Source organism: Mizuhopecten yessoensis, unplaced genomic scaffold (assembly GCF_002113885.1).
Source record: "Mizuhopecten yessoensis strain PY_sf001 unplaced genomic scaffold, ASM211388v2 scaffold10427, whole genome shotgun sequence".
In the NCBI taxonomy this organism is placed as follows: Eukaryota; Metazoa; Mollusca; class Bivalvia; order Pectinida; family Pectinidae; genus Mizuhopecten; species Mizuhopecten yessoensis.
In genome coordinates, this window is record NW_018408541.1 from 68,447 (window position 1) to 88,625 (window position 20,179).

Below are 20,179 nucleotides of genomic sequence, written 5' to 3' on the forward strand. Positions count from 1 at the left end.
TAGTATCGCCGGTTACTACGTTGTTGATTTTGTTGTTGTTAAGGGCTGTAATATATATAAATAAAAACCAACCCGATACAGGCAGCACACAAAACGAAGTACATTGAGGTTAGAATGTAAAGGGCAGTTCATTCACAGATCGACAAGCGAGGTGCTTGATCTGGTCATAGCTGTCTGTCAGCTGGGAGTTGTACAGTGTGGCCTCTTTTTCGAAACTCGTTTGCGTGGTTTGTACACGTTTTGGCAGTGGGCTATTGTGTAAGCTCATGTGATCGTGTAAAAAGGTGTTTAAACTTGGAAATGCACCATAACAAGTCAGCCACGGACGTCACATATTATTTAACCATATTCCAACCTAACTCGTTACCAAATGTGTGATGGTGTATAAAGTGGACTTGCTGTATATTCTCGGACACCTCATTAATTTGGTCATTTATTAGTTTGATCATAAGGGAATCCAGATTGCCCCTGCCCGGAGTTCTCAAAGGAACCTATAGATTTTTAGATTTACTTCTACCACAGGTAAGTCTCGTCTTTTAGTACTATATCTGCTACTGTGTTGCCAAACTTCAAATAGAAAAGAAAAAAATATTGCAACGTTCTCGCATGCTTTTGACATATTATGTCTGTAAATGACTTGGACTTTTGAACTTAGGGACTCAAGACTTCATTGTAAGGCTGTTTTGGAACTTGAGGGAAAATTGTGTTGAATAATTTACTCAATATGATATGATATTGAATATGGCTGTCATATCAGATTGATGATAAATTCATTCAATATTATCAGTGGTGTATGACCACTTGTTACTTCATTATTTTAAAATTATCTCAAGGGAGAATACTTATTTCCTTCCCCGCTCAAGGAAGTATTCAAATCTGAGTCACGTCTATACACAGAAAATTGATCTTTGAACTCAGGTCGAAAATGCGCAAAGCACTGTCAGATTTAAATTTAGCATTCGCAAACATAGTGTGTCACACAACGTCTGTGCTGCATAAGTTTATGCCCTATGTTTGTACCATAAGTTGTAACTTACAATAATAACTATATATTTATTTGTTAATTATTTGCTACTACATGTACGTATAGTGAACTTTGTTTTGATCTTAGGAAAGACATCCATGTCATTATATATATATACGATTGTGTTATACACTAAGACAAACCAGGCCCCGCCCACTTTATTACGTATCGCTGCCTTTGGAACAAATTGGCAAACAATGTGCCTATTGATTTGATTTTAAACCCTGACCGGCAATTTCTTTTTGTGTAACCTAATTGTAACACCGATGATATCACAGTTAGAATTTTTGGATGTGTATATAATGTATATTTTATATTATGGTAACTGGTTTTATGTTCAAGGGAAACGGTTTTGTAAAGGAACAGTTGTTTATATATATATATATATGATGTTATTTTCTCATGAACAGCGATCATATATAAACAAGGACTGTGTAGACTTTGTTGATCTTTTAATTGTGATAAATTATTACAGTACCTCGGATTCTAATGCACTACGCTCAACCGAACATAAAGCATATATCATATAAAACTCAACACCTATGTATGGGAGTGGCCCTCGACGGTCAACCATTCTCGAGGGTATATTATGATAAAATAAATATGGACTAAGATCTGAATTATAATAATCTAACTTAAACTCTGAAATATTATGTTGCACAAAGGGTTATTGATGCTATTTAATCCTACAGGCCTTCAGTATTTCGAGGAGAAACCATCGACACTAGTTGCTTTTTTAGTATTAAGTGCTGAAATGCTTTTTTTTTTTACATAATTTGGTGATACAGGTTTAAAAACAAATACATTTTCTGAATTTGTCTGGTTTTTGGTATTGGAAATGATGATATTACCAGCTTAGGGAAGCCATCATTACCGATTTAATTAGCCACATTTACCTAAAAAATAACATTGCACAACCCTAGCTGTTCACCCGCAACACTTTTGTTTATAAGAAATGCTTTGGTATTGGTCCACCAGCACACGTTTCGAAGATATGTGAGAGTTAACATTAGAAATTTACAGAAAAAAAACATGCTCATCAGTTATCTTCTTGAAGCTGTATACTGTCAACATTTACTCTAACATTACATCTTTAAAAAGTAAACAAAATGCACAACGATATCTCGGGAAAAGTCGACCATGACAACAACATTCGGTTAAGTCAGCTTTGTTTTCCATGTGTCGGTGACTTAACGATATCGCGATTTTCGAAACAAATACTGAAATATGTCGCTTCTACAAATGCCTTTTCAGCTGAGATTTAAATAACAAAACGACAACCCGGCAATGCAATAGAAATGTACCTGTATTCCGACAACAATACTCTCATTTTTCTGACTCTGCCATTCGGAACACTTAACAGCAACGAATTATAACAGCATAATGGAAGTGTTCAAATGGCGGGTTAAAGGCGGAAAGTTATAATCAAACAGCGCATAAATTACGTGCTGTAATGTATTCGGCCTGTGTCAGTATTATATGCATGTCTTCAGTGGTGTTTAGTACAACTCAGTATTGGAACTCTTCTGTATCTGGAGTGAATAAAGCAGTTTCCGGTCTGGCAATCATGGCGTCTGTTGTAAATATTATATGGTGTCAGAATAATCGAGCTGCATCGCTCACATAACCGGTCATCGACGGGTAAACAACATATAGATCAAAAGCTGAAAACCTGCCATTAACGATGGAAACAGGTAATATGAATTGCTCACCCAAATTTAACTGGGATACGACGGACCTTGTGGAGGAATGGAGAACCTTCATTCAACATGCAGAGTTCTGGTTTGCAGGACCTATGAGTACAAAATCTGAAGAAGAGAAATGTAACTATTTAATGATCTGGATCGGAGGTAAGGGCAGAGACATATATTCAACATGGACACTGACCGAGGAGGAGAAAAAGTCGTTTGACCATCTCAAACGTCAATTTGAAAAACACGTGAAACCGAGAACAAACCGCGTATATTCGAGATATCGGTTCCTCAGCCGTGCTCAGAAAGAAACTGAGACGTTTGAAAAGTTTCTAACTGATCTGAAATTACTTGCTAAAGACTGTGGATATCCTGAAGAAGATGATATGATCCGGGATGCGATAGTATTTGGGACAAAGGATCATAAAGTCAGAGCGAAATGCATCAATGAAGGGTCGGACCTCACACTGGAAAAGGCTGTGAATTACTCGAGAACATTTGAATTGTCAAAAGAACAAGTGAAATGTATTGAAGATAAAACTGTTCATGCTATCACTAAAAAGAATAACCCCAAACAAGCCCGTGGCCCACACAAGCCTCACCAACAACAACAAACCAAAAGCAGTCATGTCAGAGGGGATGGTAGGTCTAATACCTATGACTGTAGAAACTGTGGACGACACCATGGATACAAACAATGTCCAGCATTTGGAAAAAACTGTGATGCGTGTGGTAAGATGAATCACTTCGCGAACAAATGCTTGTCCAAAGGTCCAAATCAACACTCAAATCAGAAACAGAGGAAGCACAAACATGTTCATACTGTAGACGTATGGGATGATGACAATGATTTATTTTTGGGTGCAATATATACTGACAACCTTGAAATAAATGGGTTATACGAGGAGAACAAGTGGACAGAAAGTGTTAATGTTTGTAAAACGCCAATAAACTTTCAGTTAGACACTGGCGCCAAATGTAACGTGATACCGTCTCGTGTTCTACAACAAATTGACAAGGACATTGAGATAAACCCTACACAAATGTCGCTCCGCTCTTTCTCTAACCATACCATTAAGAGTAAGGGAAGTGTGGTTCTCCCCTGTACGTATAAGGATAGAACAGTAGATGTTTTGTTCTATGTAGTGGACATAGATGCTCAACCAGTGTTAGGATCAAAGGACTGCGAGCACTTAAATCTGGTGAAACGTATCTACTCAATCAAACAAGAAACACAATCCGTGCCCAAGGGAATATCTCCAGAGTATTCTGATGTGTTTCATGGCCTAGGATGCTTGCCGGGAACCTACACGATTAAGGTAGACCCATCAATACCACCAGTTGTGCACGCCCCAAGGCGTATTCCATTCGCGATAAAGGAAAAAGTAAAAGCTGAACTCGACCGGATGGAAAACATTGGTGTTATCAAACGACAAACGGACCCAACTAAGTGGGTGAATTCAATGGTGACGGTCACAAAGCCAAATGGAAAAATTAGAGTGTGCATCGACCCTCGCGACCTAAATAAGGCAATTCAGAGAGAACATTTCCCCCTCAAAACAGTCGAAGAAGTTGCTGCTATGATGCCTGGTGCCAAGATATTTAGCAAATTAGATGCAACATCTGGATTTTGGCAGATGCGTCTTGATAATGAAAGCTCCAAGCTCTGTACGTTCAACACACCATTTGGACGCTACAGATTTATGCGACTTCCGTTTGGTGTAAATTCTGCAACAGAGGTGTTTCAACGAGCCATTTCTGAAATGGTGCACGATATTGATGGTACAGAAGCCATCATTGATGACATCCTAATCTGGGGTGTTACCCAAGAGGAGCATGATCAACGGCTTGCTGCGGTACTAGAACGTGCCCGAGAATACGATCTGAAACTAAGTTTGGAAAAATGTGAAATAGGTAAACCTGAGGTTACCTATGTGGGTCATCGATTCACAAGTAAAGGTCTCAAACCAGATCCTGAGAAAATTCGTGCCATAGTTGAGATGAAACGCCCGTCAAACGTCAAAGAACTACAAACCTTTATGGGTTTTATCCAGTACCTTGGGAAGTTTATGCCAAAAATGTCAGATGTAAGTAGTCCGATGCGAGTACTGTTGGAAAAAAATACTGCCTGGTTCTGGGAGAAAGAACAGGATGACAGCTTCACCAAGCTTAAAGAAATGGCCACTCATACGCCTATTCTTCAATACTTTGACCCAAACAAACCAATCACACTCTCAGTAGACGCAAGTTTGAAAGGACTCGGAGCAGTGATAGTCCAAGAAGAAAAACCTGTGGCATACGCATCGCGAGCCCTAACAGACACACAACAACGCTATTCTCAGATCGAGAAGGAAACGTTAGCTATCCTCTACGGTTGTGAAAAGTTTCACGATTACGTATATGGTCAACGTGTGAAAGTAGAGTCGGACCATAAGCCCTTGCAAAGTATCTTCAAAAAACCACTACTCAGTGCGCCGCCAAGACTTCAAAGACTAATTCTAGCTCTTCAAAAATATGACATTGAAGTGGTCTTCAAACCGGGAAAAGAAATGTTTCTTGCGGATCACCTCAGTCGGTCGTATTTGAGGGAAACCACAGAACAGCTCGTACCTGAGCTACAAGTTAACGAGGTGCACTTGACTGCATACTTACCAATCATGCCGGAAATGTATGTCCGCCTACAAAAGGAAACGGCAAACGACCAGGAACTGCAATTACTTATGGATACTGTCTTAGAAGGTTGGCCCAATGACCGACTTAGTGTATCGCCAACTATGAGGCCATATTGGAACATACGTGACGAGATATCGTGTGTCGACGGCATTCTGTTTAAATCTCACAAAGTAATCGTTCCGAGAACCTTAAAAGGATACATGCTGGAGAAAATTCACTCTGCACACCTTGGCATAGTAAAGTGTAAAGATCGCGCCAGGGAGATTCTCTTTTGGCTTGGAATGTCTAAAGATATTGAAAACTATGTAAGCGAGTGTGATATCTGTGCGAAACAACAAAACGCGAATCCAAAGGAGCCAATGATCGTGCATGACCTGCCCTCAAGACCCTGGTCAAAACTTGGAATGGACCTGTTTGAATTCAAAGGCTATCATTACCTTCTCACCGTTGATTACTTCGCAAAATGGCCAGAAGTGCAAAAGCTGGAATCGATTACGACGAAATCCGTCATTGTACATGTAAAAAGTATGATCGCGAAGTACGGGATACCAGACGAAGTAATGAGCGACAACGGACCCCAGTTTGGAAGCGCAGAATTCCGTGAATTTGCACGCGAGTATGGTTTTGAACACACAACAACTAGTCCATATCATGCGCAATCCAATGGACAAGTGGAGCGAATGGTTCAGACAGTGAAAAGACTGTTGCTTAAAGCGAAGGACCCTTACTTGGCCTTGCTGGAGTATAGAAATACCAGGATTGATGGTGTTGAAATGTCGCCAGCTCAGATGTTCTTAGGACGTCGCTTGAAAACTCCATTACCTGCGACAGCACCCTTGTTGACGACCAATGCAAATACTCAAATCTATGTGAGTCTCAAATTGCGCCAAGCGAGGCAACAGGAGAACTTTAACAAACATGCCATGCAAAAGCCCCTCAAACCACTAGACCCAGGAGACCATGTCATGGTCAAACACCCCGCTAAAGGAACTTGGGAGGCTGGTATAGTCGAGCGTCAACATACCACTCCGCGCTCATACGTTGTGGAAAGCAACGGAAGAAAGTATCGTCGAAATAGGAGGTACTTGAAGCAAACACGTGCGCGTGCTGAAGTCGATCAAACATATGACAGTAGGACTATGAACTATGAACCAGTCTACGACTACCCAAGACGCGACCTTGAACGCGCTCCAGACCCAGTTCATCAGGAAGTCATAGTCCGTAACGACACACGAGAGGTCGTTACGACGCCTCCAACTTCTGGACAAAAGATGGATCCTTCAGAACCATTACCAAAAGTCACACGTAGTGGACGTGCCATTAATATCCCAGCACGATACCGTGACTGAACTGTGTTTATAACTTTGGACAAACTTTCAGTTTTGTTATGATGATTACTGTGAAAATTGAAAACAAATGTATCAATAGTTTTCTAATCAAAATTAGGGACTGTGCTCGTTTAATAACTTCATTTCAAACGAAAATTAATGAAACACAGGAACTTTTAGAAGTGGAGAACATTTTAATAAGTTGTTATAATTAATTTTGTACAAATGCCAGTTTAGTTATAGATTATGAAGGATACAGAGACTTTATAATAATTGACACAAAGAGTTTATGGTTAATTATCTCATTTATAAAGGGAAGGATGTAATGTATTCGGCCTGTGTCAGTATTATATGCATGTCTTCAGTGGTGTTTAGTACAACTCAGTATTGGAACTCTTCTGTATCTGGAGTGAATAAAGCAGTTTCCGGTCTGGCAATCATGGCGTCTGTTGTAAATATTATACGTACCACGGCCGGATGTTGTATCAATACGTAATGTGATGAGGTTACCTGTGTTATGCAACAATCAGTGTTGTTTTCGTGAATAATTTCCAACAGTAAACAATGCTACTTTTTCGTGACAATAACACACATGTACGGCTTGGTCGAACGCACCTGTGTGACGCCATGTCTTAACGCAATATATATAGGTTGTAGTTCAAATAACCCGAATAGTGCATATCACACCTAAATCTACTTCAGTTACCATCTCTATACAGGGACAGATCCCAATAACACTGCCCAAAACTGTAACTATGTGTCATTAAGGATCCCCATACCACTGCCCAAAACTGTAACTATGTGTCATTAAAGATCCCTATACCACTGCCCACAACTGTAACTATATGTCATTAAGGATCCCTGTACCACTGCCCAAAACTGTAACTATGTGTCATTTAGGATCCCTGTACCACTACCATAAACTGGATCCCTGTACCACTGCCCAAAACTGTACTATGTGGCATTAAGGATCCCTGTACCACTGCCCAAATCTGTAACTATGTGTCATTAAGGTTCCCTGTACCACTGCCCACAACTGTAACTACGTGTCATTTAGGATCCCTGTACCACTGCCCAAATCTGTAACTATTTGTCATTAAGGATTCCTGTACCACTGCCCAAAAGTGTAATTATGTGTCATTTAGGATCCCTGTACCACTACCATAAACTGGATCCCTGTACCACTGCCCAAAACTGTACTATGGGTCATTAAGGATCCCTGTACCACTGCCCACAACTGTAACTACGTGTCATTTAGGATCCCTGTACCACTGCCCAAATCTGTAACTATTTGTCATTAAGGATTCCTGTACCACTGCCCAAAAGTGTAATTATGTGTCATTTAGGATCCCTGTACCACTACCATAAACTGGATCCCTGTACCACTGCCCAAAACTGTACTATGTGTCGTTAAGGATCCCTGTACCACTGCCCAAAACACTGTAACTATGTGTTATTAAGGATCCCTGTAGCACTGCCCAAACCTGTAACTATGTGTCATTAAGGATCCCTTGACACCGCCTAAAACTGTAACTATGTGTCATTAAGGATCCCGGTACCACTTCCCAAAACTGTAACTTTGTGTCATTAAGGATCCTGTACCACCGCCCAAAACTGTAACTATGTGTCATTAAGAATCCCCATACCACTGCTCAAAACTGTAACTATGTGTCATTTAGGATCCTGTACCACTGCCCAAAACTGTAACTATGTGTCACTAAGGATCCCTGTACCACTGCCCAAAACTGTACTATGTGGCATTAAGGGTCCCTGTACCACTGCCCAAAAATGTAACTATGTGTCATTTAGGATCCCTGTACCACTACCAAAATTTTAACTATGTGTCATTAAGAATCCCTGTACCAATGCCCAAAACTGTAACTATGTGTCATTAAGAATCTCCATACCCCAAATCTGTAACTATTTGTCATTAAGGATTCCTGTACCACTGCCCAAAAGTGTAATTATGTGTCATTTAGGATCCCTGTACCACTACCATAAACTGGATCCCTGTACCACTGCCCAAAACTGTACTATGTGTCGTTAAGGATCCCTGTACCACTGCCCAAAACACTGTAACTATGTGTTATTAAGGATCCCTGTACGACTGTCCAAAACTGTAACTATGTGTCATTAAGGATACCCATACCACTGCCCAAAACTGTAACTATGTGTCATTTAGGATCCCTGTACCACTACCATAAACTGGATCCCTGTACCACTGCCCAAAACTGTACTATGTGTCATTTAGGATCCCTGTACCACTACCATAAACTGGATCCCTGTACCACTGCCCAAAACTGTACTATGTGTCGTTAAGGATCCCTGTACCACTGCCCAAAACTGTGCTATGTGTCATTAAGGATCCCTGTACCACTGACCAAAACTGTAACTATGTGTCATTAAGAATCTCCATACCCCAAATCTGTAACTATTTGTCATTAAGGATTCCTGTACCACTGCCCAAAAGTGTAATTATGTGTCATTTAGGATCCCTGTACCACTACCATAAACTGGATCCCTGTACCACTGCCCAAAACTGTACTATGCATCATTAAGGATCCCTGTACCACTGCCCAAATCTGTAACTATTTGTCATTAAGGATTCCTGTACCACTGCCCAAAAGTGTAATTATGTGTCATTTAGGATCCCTGTACCACTACCAAAATTTTAACTATGTGTCATTAAGAATCCCTGTACCACTGCCCAAAACTGTAACTATGTGTTATTAAGGATCCCTGTAGCACTGCCCAAACCTGTAACTATGTGTCATTAAGAATCTCCATACCACTGCCCAAAACTGTAACTATGTGTCACTAAGGATCCCTGTACCACTGCCCAAAACTGTACTATGTGTCATTAAGGATCCCCGTACCACTGCCCAAAACTGTAACTATTTGTCATTTAGGATCCCTGTACCACTGCCCAAATCTGTAACTATTTGTCATTAAGGATTCCTGTACCACTGCCCAAAAGTGTAATTATGTGTCATTTAGGATCCCTGTACCACTACCCAAAACTGTAACTATGTGTCATTAAGAATCTCCATACCACTGCCCAAAACTGTAACTATGTGTCACTAAGGATCCCTGTACCACTGCCCAAAACTGTACTATGCGTCATTAAGGATCCCTGTACCACTGCCCAAATCTGTAACTATTTGTCATTAAGGATTCCTGTACCACTGCCCAAAAGTGTAATTATGTGTCATTTAGGATCCCTGTACCACTACCATAAACTGGATCCCTGTACCACTGCCCAAAACTGTACTATGTGTCCTTAAGGATCCCTGTACCACTGCCCAAAACACTGTAACTATGTGTTATTAAGGATCCCTGTAGCACTGCCCAAAACTGTAACTATGTGTCATAAAGGATCCCTGTACCACTGCCCAAAACTGTACTATGTGTCATTAAAGATCCCTGTACCACTGCCCACAACTGTAACTATGTGTCATTAAGGATCCCTTGACACCGCTTAAAACTGTAACTATGTGTCATTAAGGATCCATTGACACCGCTTAAAACTGTAACTATGTGTCATTAAGGATCCCTTGACCACTGCCCAAAACATGTAACTATGTGTCATTTAGGATCCCTGTACCACTACCCAAAACTGTAACTATGTGTCATTAAGGATCCCTGTACCACTGCCCAAAACTGTAACTATATGTCATTAAGGATCCCTGTACCACTGCCCAAATCTGTAACTATTTGTCATTAAGGATCCCTGTCCCACTGCCCACAACTGTAACTATGTGTCATTAAGGATCCCTGTCCCACTGCCCACAACTGTAACTATGTGTCATTAAGGATCCCTGTACCACTACCAAATCTGTAACTATTTGTCATTAAGGATCCCTGTACCACTGCCCAAAACTGTAACTATGTGTCATTAAGGATCTCTGTACCACTGCCCAAACTGTAACGATATGTCATTAAGTATCCCCATACCACTGCCCAAAACTGTAACTATGTGTCATTAAGGATCCCTATACCACTGCCCGAAACTGTAACTTTGTGTCATTAAGGTTCACTGTACCACTGCCCAAAACTGTAACTATATGTCATTAAGGATCCCTGTACCACTGCCCAAAACGGTAACTATGTGTTATTAAGGATCCCTGTAGCACTGCCCAAAACTGTAACTATGTGTCATTAAGAATCTCCATACCACTGCCCAAAACTGTAACTATGTGTCATTAAGGAATCCTGTACCACTGCCCAAAGCTGAAACTATGTGTCATTAAGGATCCCTGTACCACTGCCCAAAACTGTAAATATGTGTCATTTAGGATCCCTGTACCACTACCATAAACTGTAACTATGTGTCATTAAGGATTCCTGTACCACTGCCCAAAAGTGTAATTATGTGTCATTTAGGATCCCTGTACCACTGCCCAAAACTGTAACTATGTGTTATTCAGGATCCATGTACCACTTACCAAAACTCTAACTATGTGTCATTAAGGATCCCTGTACCACTGCCCAAAACTGTAACTATGTGTTATTAAGGATCCCTGTACCACTGCCCACAACTGTAATTATGTGTCATTAAGGATCCCTGTACATGTGTCATTAAGGATTCCTGTACCACTGCCCAAAAGCGTAATTATGTGTCATTTAGGATCCCTGTGCCACTGCCCAAAACTGTAACTATGTGTTATTCAGGATCCATGTACCACTTCCCAAAACTCTAACTATGTGTCATTAAGGATCCCTGTACATGTGTCATTAAGGATTCCTGTACCACTGCCCAAAAGCGTAATTATGTGTCATTTAGGATCCCTGTGCCACTGCCCAAAACTGTAACTATGTGACATTAAGGATCCCTGTACCACTGCCAAAACACGTAACTATGGGTCATTAAGGATCCCTGTACCACTGCCCACAACTGTAATTATGTGTCATTAAGGATCCCTGTACCACTGCCAAAAAACGTAACTATGTGTCATTAAGGATCCCCGTACCTCTGCCCAACACTGTAACTATGTGTCATTAAGGATCTCTGTACCACTACCCAAACCTGTAGCTATGTGTCATTAAGGATCCCCAATCCACTGCCCAAAACTGTAACTATGTGACATTAAGGATCCCTGTACCACTGCCCACAACTGTAACTATGTGTCATTAAGGATCTCTGTACCACTACCCAAACCTGTAGCTATGTGTCATTAAGGATCCCTGTACATGTGTCATTAAGGATTCCTGTACCACTGCCCAACAGTGTAATTATGTGTCATTTAGGATCCCTGTGCCACTGCCCAAAACTGTAACTATGTGACATTAAGGATCCCTGTACCACTGCCCAAATCTGTAACTATTTGTCGTTAAGGATTCCTGTACCACTGCCCAAAACTGTAACTATGTGTCAGTAAGGATCTCTGTACCACTACCCAAAACTGTAGCTATGTGTCATTAAGGATCCCCATACCACTGCCCAAAACTGTAACTATGTGTCATTAAGGATTCCTGTACCACTGTCCAAAAGTGTAATTATGTGTCATTTAGGATCCCGGTACCACTGCCCAAAACTGTAACTATGTGTCATTAAGGATCCCGGTACCACTTCCCAAAACTGTAACTTTGTGTCATTAAGGATCCCTGTACCACTGCCCAAAACTGTAACTATGTGTCATTAAGGATCCCTATACCACTGCCCAAAACTGTAACTATGTGTAATTAAGGAATCCTGTACCACTGCCCAAATCTGTAACTATGTGTCATTAAGGATTCCTGTACCACTGCCCAAAACTGTAACTATGTGTCATTAAGGATCCCTGTACCACTGTAACTATGTGTCATTAAGGAATCCTGTACCACTGCCCAAAACTGGAACTATGTGTCATTAAGGATCCCTGTACCACTACCACTGCCCAAAACTGTAACTATGTGTATTAAGGATCCCTATACCACTGCCCAAAACTGTGACTATGTGTCATTAAGGATCCCTGTACCACTACCCAAAACTGTAACTATGTGAAAACTGTAACTATGTGTCATTAAGGAATCCTGTATCATTGCCCAAAACTGGAACTATGTGTCATTAAATGTGTCATTAAGGATTCCTGTACCACTGCCCAAAACTGTAACTATGTGTCATTTAGGATCCATGTACCACTTCCCAAAACTGTAACTATGTGTCATTAAGGAATCCTGTATCACTGCCCAAAACTGGAACTATGTGTCATTAAGGATCCCTGTACCACTGCCCAAAACTGTAACTATGTGTCATTAAGGATCCTGTACCACCGCCCAAAACTGTAACTATGTGTCATAAAGGATCCCTGTAGCACTGCCAAAACACGTAACTATGTGTCATTAAGAATCCCTGTACCACTGCCCAAACCTGTAACTATGTGTCATTAAGGATCCTGTACCACCGCCCAAAACTGTAACTATGTGGCATTAAGGATTCCTGTACCACTGCCCAAAACTGTAACTTTGTGTCATTAAGGATCCCTGTACCACTACCCGAAACTGTAACTATGTGTCATTAAGGATTCCTGTACCACTACCCGAAACGGTAACTATGTGTCATTAAGGATCCCTATACCACTGCCAAAACACGTATGTGTCATTAAGGATCCCCATACCACTCCTGTACCAGTGCCCACAACTGTAACTATGTGTCATTAAGGATCCCCATACAACTGCCCAAAACTGTAACTATGTGTCATAAAGGATCCCTGTAGCACTGCCAAAACACGTAACTATGTGTCATTAATCATTTAGGATCCCTGTACCACTGCCCAAAACTTTAACTATGTGTCATTAAGAATCCCTGTACCACTGCCCAAACCTGTAACTATGTGTCATTAAGGATCCCCATACAACTGCCCAAAACTGTAACTATGTGTCATTTAGGATCCCTGTACCACTTCCCAAAACTGTAACTATGTGTCATTAAGGAATCCTGTACCACTGCACAGAACATGTAACTATGTGTCATTAAGGATCCCTATACCACTGCCCAAACCTGTAACTATGTGTCATTAAGGATCCCCATACCACTCCTGTACCAGTGCCCACAACTGTAACTATGTGTCATTAAGGATCCCCATACAACTGCCCAAAACTGTAACTATGTGTCATTTAGGATCCCTGTACCACTGCCCAAAACTTTAACTATGTGTCATTAAGGATCCCTGTACCACTACCCAAAACTGTAACTATGTGTCATAAAGGATCCCTGTACCACTGCCAAAACACGTAACTATGTGTCATTAAGAATCCCTGTTCCACTGCCCAAAACTGTAACTATGTGTCATTTAGGATCCATGTACCACTTCCCAAAACTGTAACTATGTGTCATTAAGTAATCCTGTATCACTGCCCAAAACTGGAACTATGTGTCATTAAGGATCCCTGTACCACTGCCCACAACTGTAACTATGTGTCATTAAGGATCCCCATACCACTCCTGTACCAGTGCCCACAACTGTAACTATGTGTCATTAAGGATCTCTGTACCACTACCCAAAACTATCCCTGTACCACTGCCCAAAACTGTAACTATATGTCATTAAGGATCCCTGTACCACTGCCCAAAACTGGAACTATGTGTCATTAAGGATCCCTGTACCCCTACCCGAAACTGTAACTATGTGTCATTAAGGATCCCTATACCACTGCCAAAACACGTAACTATGTGTCATTAAGAATCCCTGTACCACTGCCCAAAACTGTAACTATGTGTCATTAAGGATCCTGTACCACCGCCCAAAACTGTAACTATGTGGCATTAAGGATTCCTGTACCACTGCCCAAAAGTGTAATTATGTGTCATTTAGGATCCCGGTACCACTGCCCAAAACTATAACTATGTGTCATTAAGGATCCCTGTACCACTGCCCACAACTGTAACTATGTGTCATTAAGGATCCCTGTACTACTTCCCAAAACTGTAACTATGTGTCATTAAGGAATCCTGTACCACTGCACAGAACATGTAACTATGTGTCATTAAGGATCCCTGTACCACTTCCCAAATCTGTAACTATGTGTCATTTAGGATCCCTGTACCACTACCCAAAACTGTAACTATGTGTCATAAAGGATCCCTATACCACTGCCAAAACACGTAACTATGTGTCATAAAGGATCCCTGTACCACTGCCCAAAACTGTAACTATGTGTCATTAAGGATCTCTGTACCACTACCCAAAACTGTAACTATGTGTCATAAAGGATCCCTGTACCACTGCCCAAACCTGTAACTATGTGTCATTAAGGATCCCTGTACCTCTGCCCAAAACTGTAACTATGTGTCATTAAGGATCCCTATACCACTGCCCAAAACTGTAACTATGTGTCATTTAGGATCCCTGTACCACTACCCAAAACTGTAACTATGTGTCATTAAGGATCCTGTACCACCGCCCAAAACTGTAACTATGTGTCATTAAGAATCCCTATCCCACTGCCCAAAACTGTAACTATGTGTCATTAACGATCCCTGTACCACTGCCCAAAACTGTAACTATGTGTCATTTAGGATCCCTGTACCACTGCCAAAAACTGTAAATTTGTGTCATTAAGAATACCCATACTACTGCCCAAATCTGTAACTATGTGTCATTAAGGATCTCTGTACCACTACCCAAAACTGTACCTATGTGTCATTAAGGATCCCCCACTGTCCAAAACTGTAACTATGTGTTATTAAGGATCCCTGTACCACTACCAAAATTTTAACTATGTGTCATTAAGAATCCCTGTACCACTGCCCAAAGGGGTAATTATGTGTCATTTAGGATCCCGGTTCCACTGCCCAAAACTGTAACTATGTTTCATTAAGGATCCCTATACCACTTCCCAAAACTGTAACTATGTTTCATTAAGGATCCCTATACCACTGCCCAAAACTGTAACTATGTGTCATTAAAGATTCCTGTACCACTGCCCAAAGGGGTAATTATGTGTCATTTAGGATCCCGGTACCACTGCCCAAAACTGTCACTATGTGTCATTAAGGATCCCTGTACCACTGCCCAAAACTGTAACTATGTGTCATTAAGGATCTCTGTACCACTGCCCAAACTGTAACGATATGTCAATAAGTATCCCCATACCACTGCCCAAAACTGTAACTATGTGTCATAAAGGATCCCTATACAACTGCCAAAACACGTAACTATGTGTCATTAAGGATCTCTGTACCACTGCCCAAACTGTAACGATATGTCAATAAGTATCCCCATACCACTGCCCAAAACTGTAACTATGTGTCATAAAGGATCCCTATACAACTGCCAAAACACGTAACTATGTGTCATTAAGGATCCCTGTACCACTACCCGAAACTGTAACTATGTGTCATTAAGGATCCCTGTACCACTGCCCAAAACTGTAACTATGTATCATTAAGGATCCCTGTGCCACTGCCCAAAATTTTAACTATGTGTCATTAAGAATCCCTGTACCACTGCCCAAAACTGTAACTATGTGTACCACTGCCCAAAAGTGTAATTATGTGTCATTTAGGATCCCGGTACCACTGCCCAAAACTGTAACTATGTGTCATTAAGAATCCCTATACCACTGCCCAAAACTGTAACTATGTGTCATAAAGGATCCCTATACAACTGCCAAAACACGTAACTATGTGTCATTAAGGATCCCTGTACCACTGCCCAAAACTGTAACTATGTTTCATTAAGAATCCCTATGTATAATAAACTACTTTACCGGTTTTTATGAGAAATAATAAAGATGAAATGAACAAAATATAATCAACAACAGTGTTCTGATTTTAAATAAAGCAAAGCCAACACCTGTTGGCTTATACCCAGATCAGAACCCTGAATTTCCGACTACTAAACTATCGCTTTAATTTACCGATTGAGCTACCTCATCGACGGAATGGTTCTGGCCCAATAATTATTCATGTATATCTAACCGGAAGTTAAGGGGACGTTACTGCAGGTAGGGAAAAAACAGTGTTCAGTGGGACAGAGATCTTTAGAGACCGTTTGTATAACTTTTAACACAACTGTTGTGGCCAAGTTCAAAAAGGACATAAACACTTACCTCTTCACGTCTGCGTGTACATATGCACATTGAGATGATTATCTTCTCGTTGACGGTATAATGGTGATTGTAAGACTTTTTGTTTAACAATTATAACTAATACTATTATTCATACGTTTTTGAGTAATTTTAAAAAATTGCATGGGGCGCTATATAAATGGTGTATATTATGATTATAATTGCAACTGGTCCCTTCATAGAGGAGGCCTCTCGAGCAGATTAAGATCTTTTCATAACATCCTGTTGCAGTTATTTCCTTATACACGGAACCTACATTATGAAACAGTCAGGATTTGTTGAGGTTAGTCTCAGAGTACAGATTTATAAGCAATTTATGTTTACAAAAAAATGACCCCTTCGGTATCTGATCTCATATATGTTTTACTTTACAAATATTTCACGGCTAGAACGTAGAAAACACACGCAATGACACGAAGAACCACTGAGACATAAAGAGCATACCGGGAATGAAATTGGATATCTGTTGATAACCATATCAGATATATTGAAAGAAACGTGTGCCTGTTAGGGCAATTAAGGTGTGTTTTATTTCTATGAAAATAATGAAAAATATAACCAGGTTGATAAATTGTTAAAAATGTCTTTGCTATTATCGGTAATAAGACCAGGGCCACAATGCACAATTTCATCAAGAAAATATAGAGTAAAAGGTCATGTTAATCTTTCGTCACATTTTTCAAATGATAAAGTTAAAGTGGTCGAGCTTCACAATCGGAAAAACATTCCCCGGGGAGATATATTTAAATGTCCCCCTGTTTGATTCTTCTTTGGCGACATTGACGCAACGTTATACAAACACATATAGCTTTCAACACGCTTTATATCGATGATTTTTACTAACATTAACGTATAGCGGGATATTTCCGCGAGGCTGACATTTTTTGCGATTTTTGTGGGTCTTTAATGCATCGCGAAAATATTATCACGCATAAAAAATATTCACCAGCCTCCATAACAAACTTCATAATCGTAAATTTGTCGTTAAACAACTAACAAATCATGGGTTTCTTGAAGTTCAAACTACGTTTATAATTACGTTGACCTACATCTAACTACGTTTAATCCGTTTAACTAAGGTCACCTACGGTAGATCTACTACAGGCAACTACCGTCATCCCCCACTACGGTCAACTATGGTCATCCCCCACTACAGTCAACTACGGTCATCCCCTCCTACAGTCAACTACGGTCATCCCCCACTACAGTCAACTACGGTCATCCCCCACTACAGTCAACTACGGTCATCCCCCACTACAGTCAACTACGGTCATCCCCCACTACGGTCAACTACGTGCGTGACCGTAAGATGTGACCGCGGCTAAATGACATAGAGGACGAATATCATTTCATTTTAAAATGCTCCTTGTAAAACGATCTGCGAATCAAATATATTCAACCCTATATCGAATAAATCCCTCTGTCTTTAAATTACTTAAATCTCTATCATCTAAAATACGAAGGAATTGTCAATTTAGGAAAAATTGTCCGTCATGCAAACATTACGAGCAAATTATTTAGCAGATAATTAAATCAAAGAATTGTTGGCAATGAAGTGACGCATGGCATAATGTTGTAATACTGTACGTGAAGGCACAGACTTGCTGACGGACTGTGTTTGTGATAGTTGAAATCTAGTCGGGCGTAATAGCTACAGTACCATAAGATGTTTATCAATTCGTTCAAAGTTTTGAAATATCCGCGAAAATTTTGTTCTTAGACGTGCTCATCAAGTGAAAAATTTTAACCCGCGTAATTTTCTGATTTTGGAAACTCGCGAAATGTATGAACTGATGTGAGAATATTTCATGATTTATAAAAAAAAAATGCGTTCCTAAATGCTTGCATGTCCGTATTCAAATATTTCTTTCAACGCATTTTTTTTACTAAAAGGTAAAGTTGCCATTTACCAATATCAAATATGTTTTAATTGTTTGATTTTTCTAAAGTATTCGTGCGAGACAGTTCAATTAAATTCGGTGCAATCTCATTGTTTTTAAAATTGTTAATTTTGTTAAAACTTGTAATGTATTGTATAGACCTTTACTATTGATATGTGACACGTTAATAAAATATATTGTATTGTAATGTATTAGATATTGATGACTGGCATTTTTTAATCCGTTCAGTACGTATATTTTCCCATAGGATAATAATTCAAATCGCATTAGGGGCTTTACATCGGGACTTGCAGCAGATGATAATGATATATGTGGAAAACAACCTGGACGTGATTTGATTGGCAAACAGTTCAGTAAAAATTGCTAAGTGCAAATATAAACCCCTTTTGAATAATGTACAATTGGTCAAATTTCAACGTATAATTTTCCAGGCATAAATGAACGTCACAGGGGGAAAAGTTCCCATTTTTTTTGGCCGGTCTTCATGTTTATTTTGTTTTACTTGTTATTTTTTTCTAATTGTTAAATTACACTCAATAATCTTCATTTTTATACGCTTTGAAAAGTAACACTCGTGGTAGATAAACATGATTACAATTTTCTCATAATTAGAGAACGTTATTACATCTGATACACGGACTTCCTTGACGAAAAAAATGCACCTATATATTTATCAAAGGTCTCCTGAGTCCTATGCTATGGGCATATTTCAGTAGGAGATTATAAGAACTAGGGAGATATTATCTATAACACCATAGGCCATGTTGCCCATGGCATTTGGTATGCGTAAGAACGCTTCCTGTTCGGAATTCATCCTAAATTCTAGTCTCGTTCAACAAGACGCTTGATCACTTAAGCTTGTTTAGTTTAGTTTAGTTTAGTTTATTGGCCTTTAGCCTTTCGGCTTATCAGCATAAACATTACAATACATTTTACAAAATTGAGTGAGTGATACACAGCAATACATACATATTATGGAGGATGGACAATATGTGTAATTATTCATTTGATCTCAATTGTGAAGCAGAAATTAAAAATTTGGAAAGATTATTCAATTTCCTCTTACTTCTAACAGAAAGTAAATTAATTAATTTAAACATAGACGGTCTAATTCTGTAATATCTGTCAATATATTGTGTTCTTACTTCGTTGTAAAATGGACAAACAAGAATAAAATGCAATTCGTCCTCTATATCGCCTGAATTACACTTTAAACAAAGTCTTTCATTACGAGGTATTCTCTCATATCTGCCCCTTTCTATACGAAGGTCGTGAGAAGATAATCTAAATTTCGCAATGGTTAAAATACAAGATTCAGGAAAAGATTTACAAAGATAATACTGAAGACAATTAACCTCGGGCAGACATCTATATAAAAAACATTTCGTAGAGTTTTCAAAAAAAGTGTTCATATTTTGTATAAAAACATCACGTAGACGTAGTTTAACGTCCAATATAAATTGATTCTTACATACAACTTTCTGATCATACCAAACATATCCAAAACCTAGA

At 39.7% G+C, this 20,179-nt stretch overlaps 1 protein-coding gene across 1 annotated transcript in view; it reads left to right on the top strand.

The window, feature by feature from the left end:
- Window positions 1–167: 167 nt before the first annotated feature.
- The window catches only part of LOC110460542, a 36,934-nt gene continuing 16,922 nt past the window's right edge, over window positions 168–20,179 (top strand). Inside the window, exon 1 of the mRNA XM_021513509.1 lies at window positions 168–522. The gene's annotated coding sequence lies outside the window, so the exon portion shown is untranslated. The remainder of the gene's footprint in view (window positions 523–20,179) is intronic.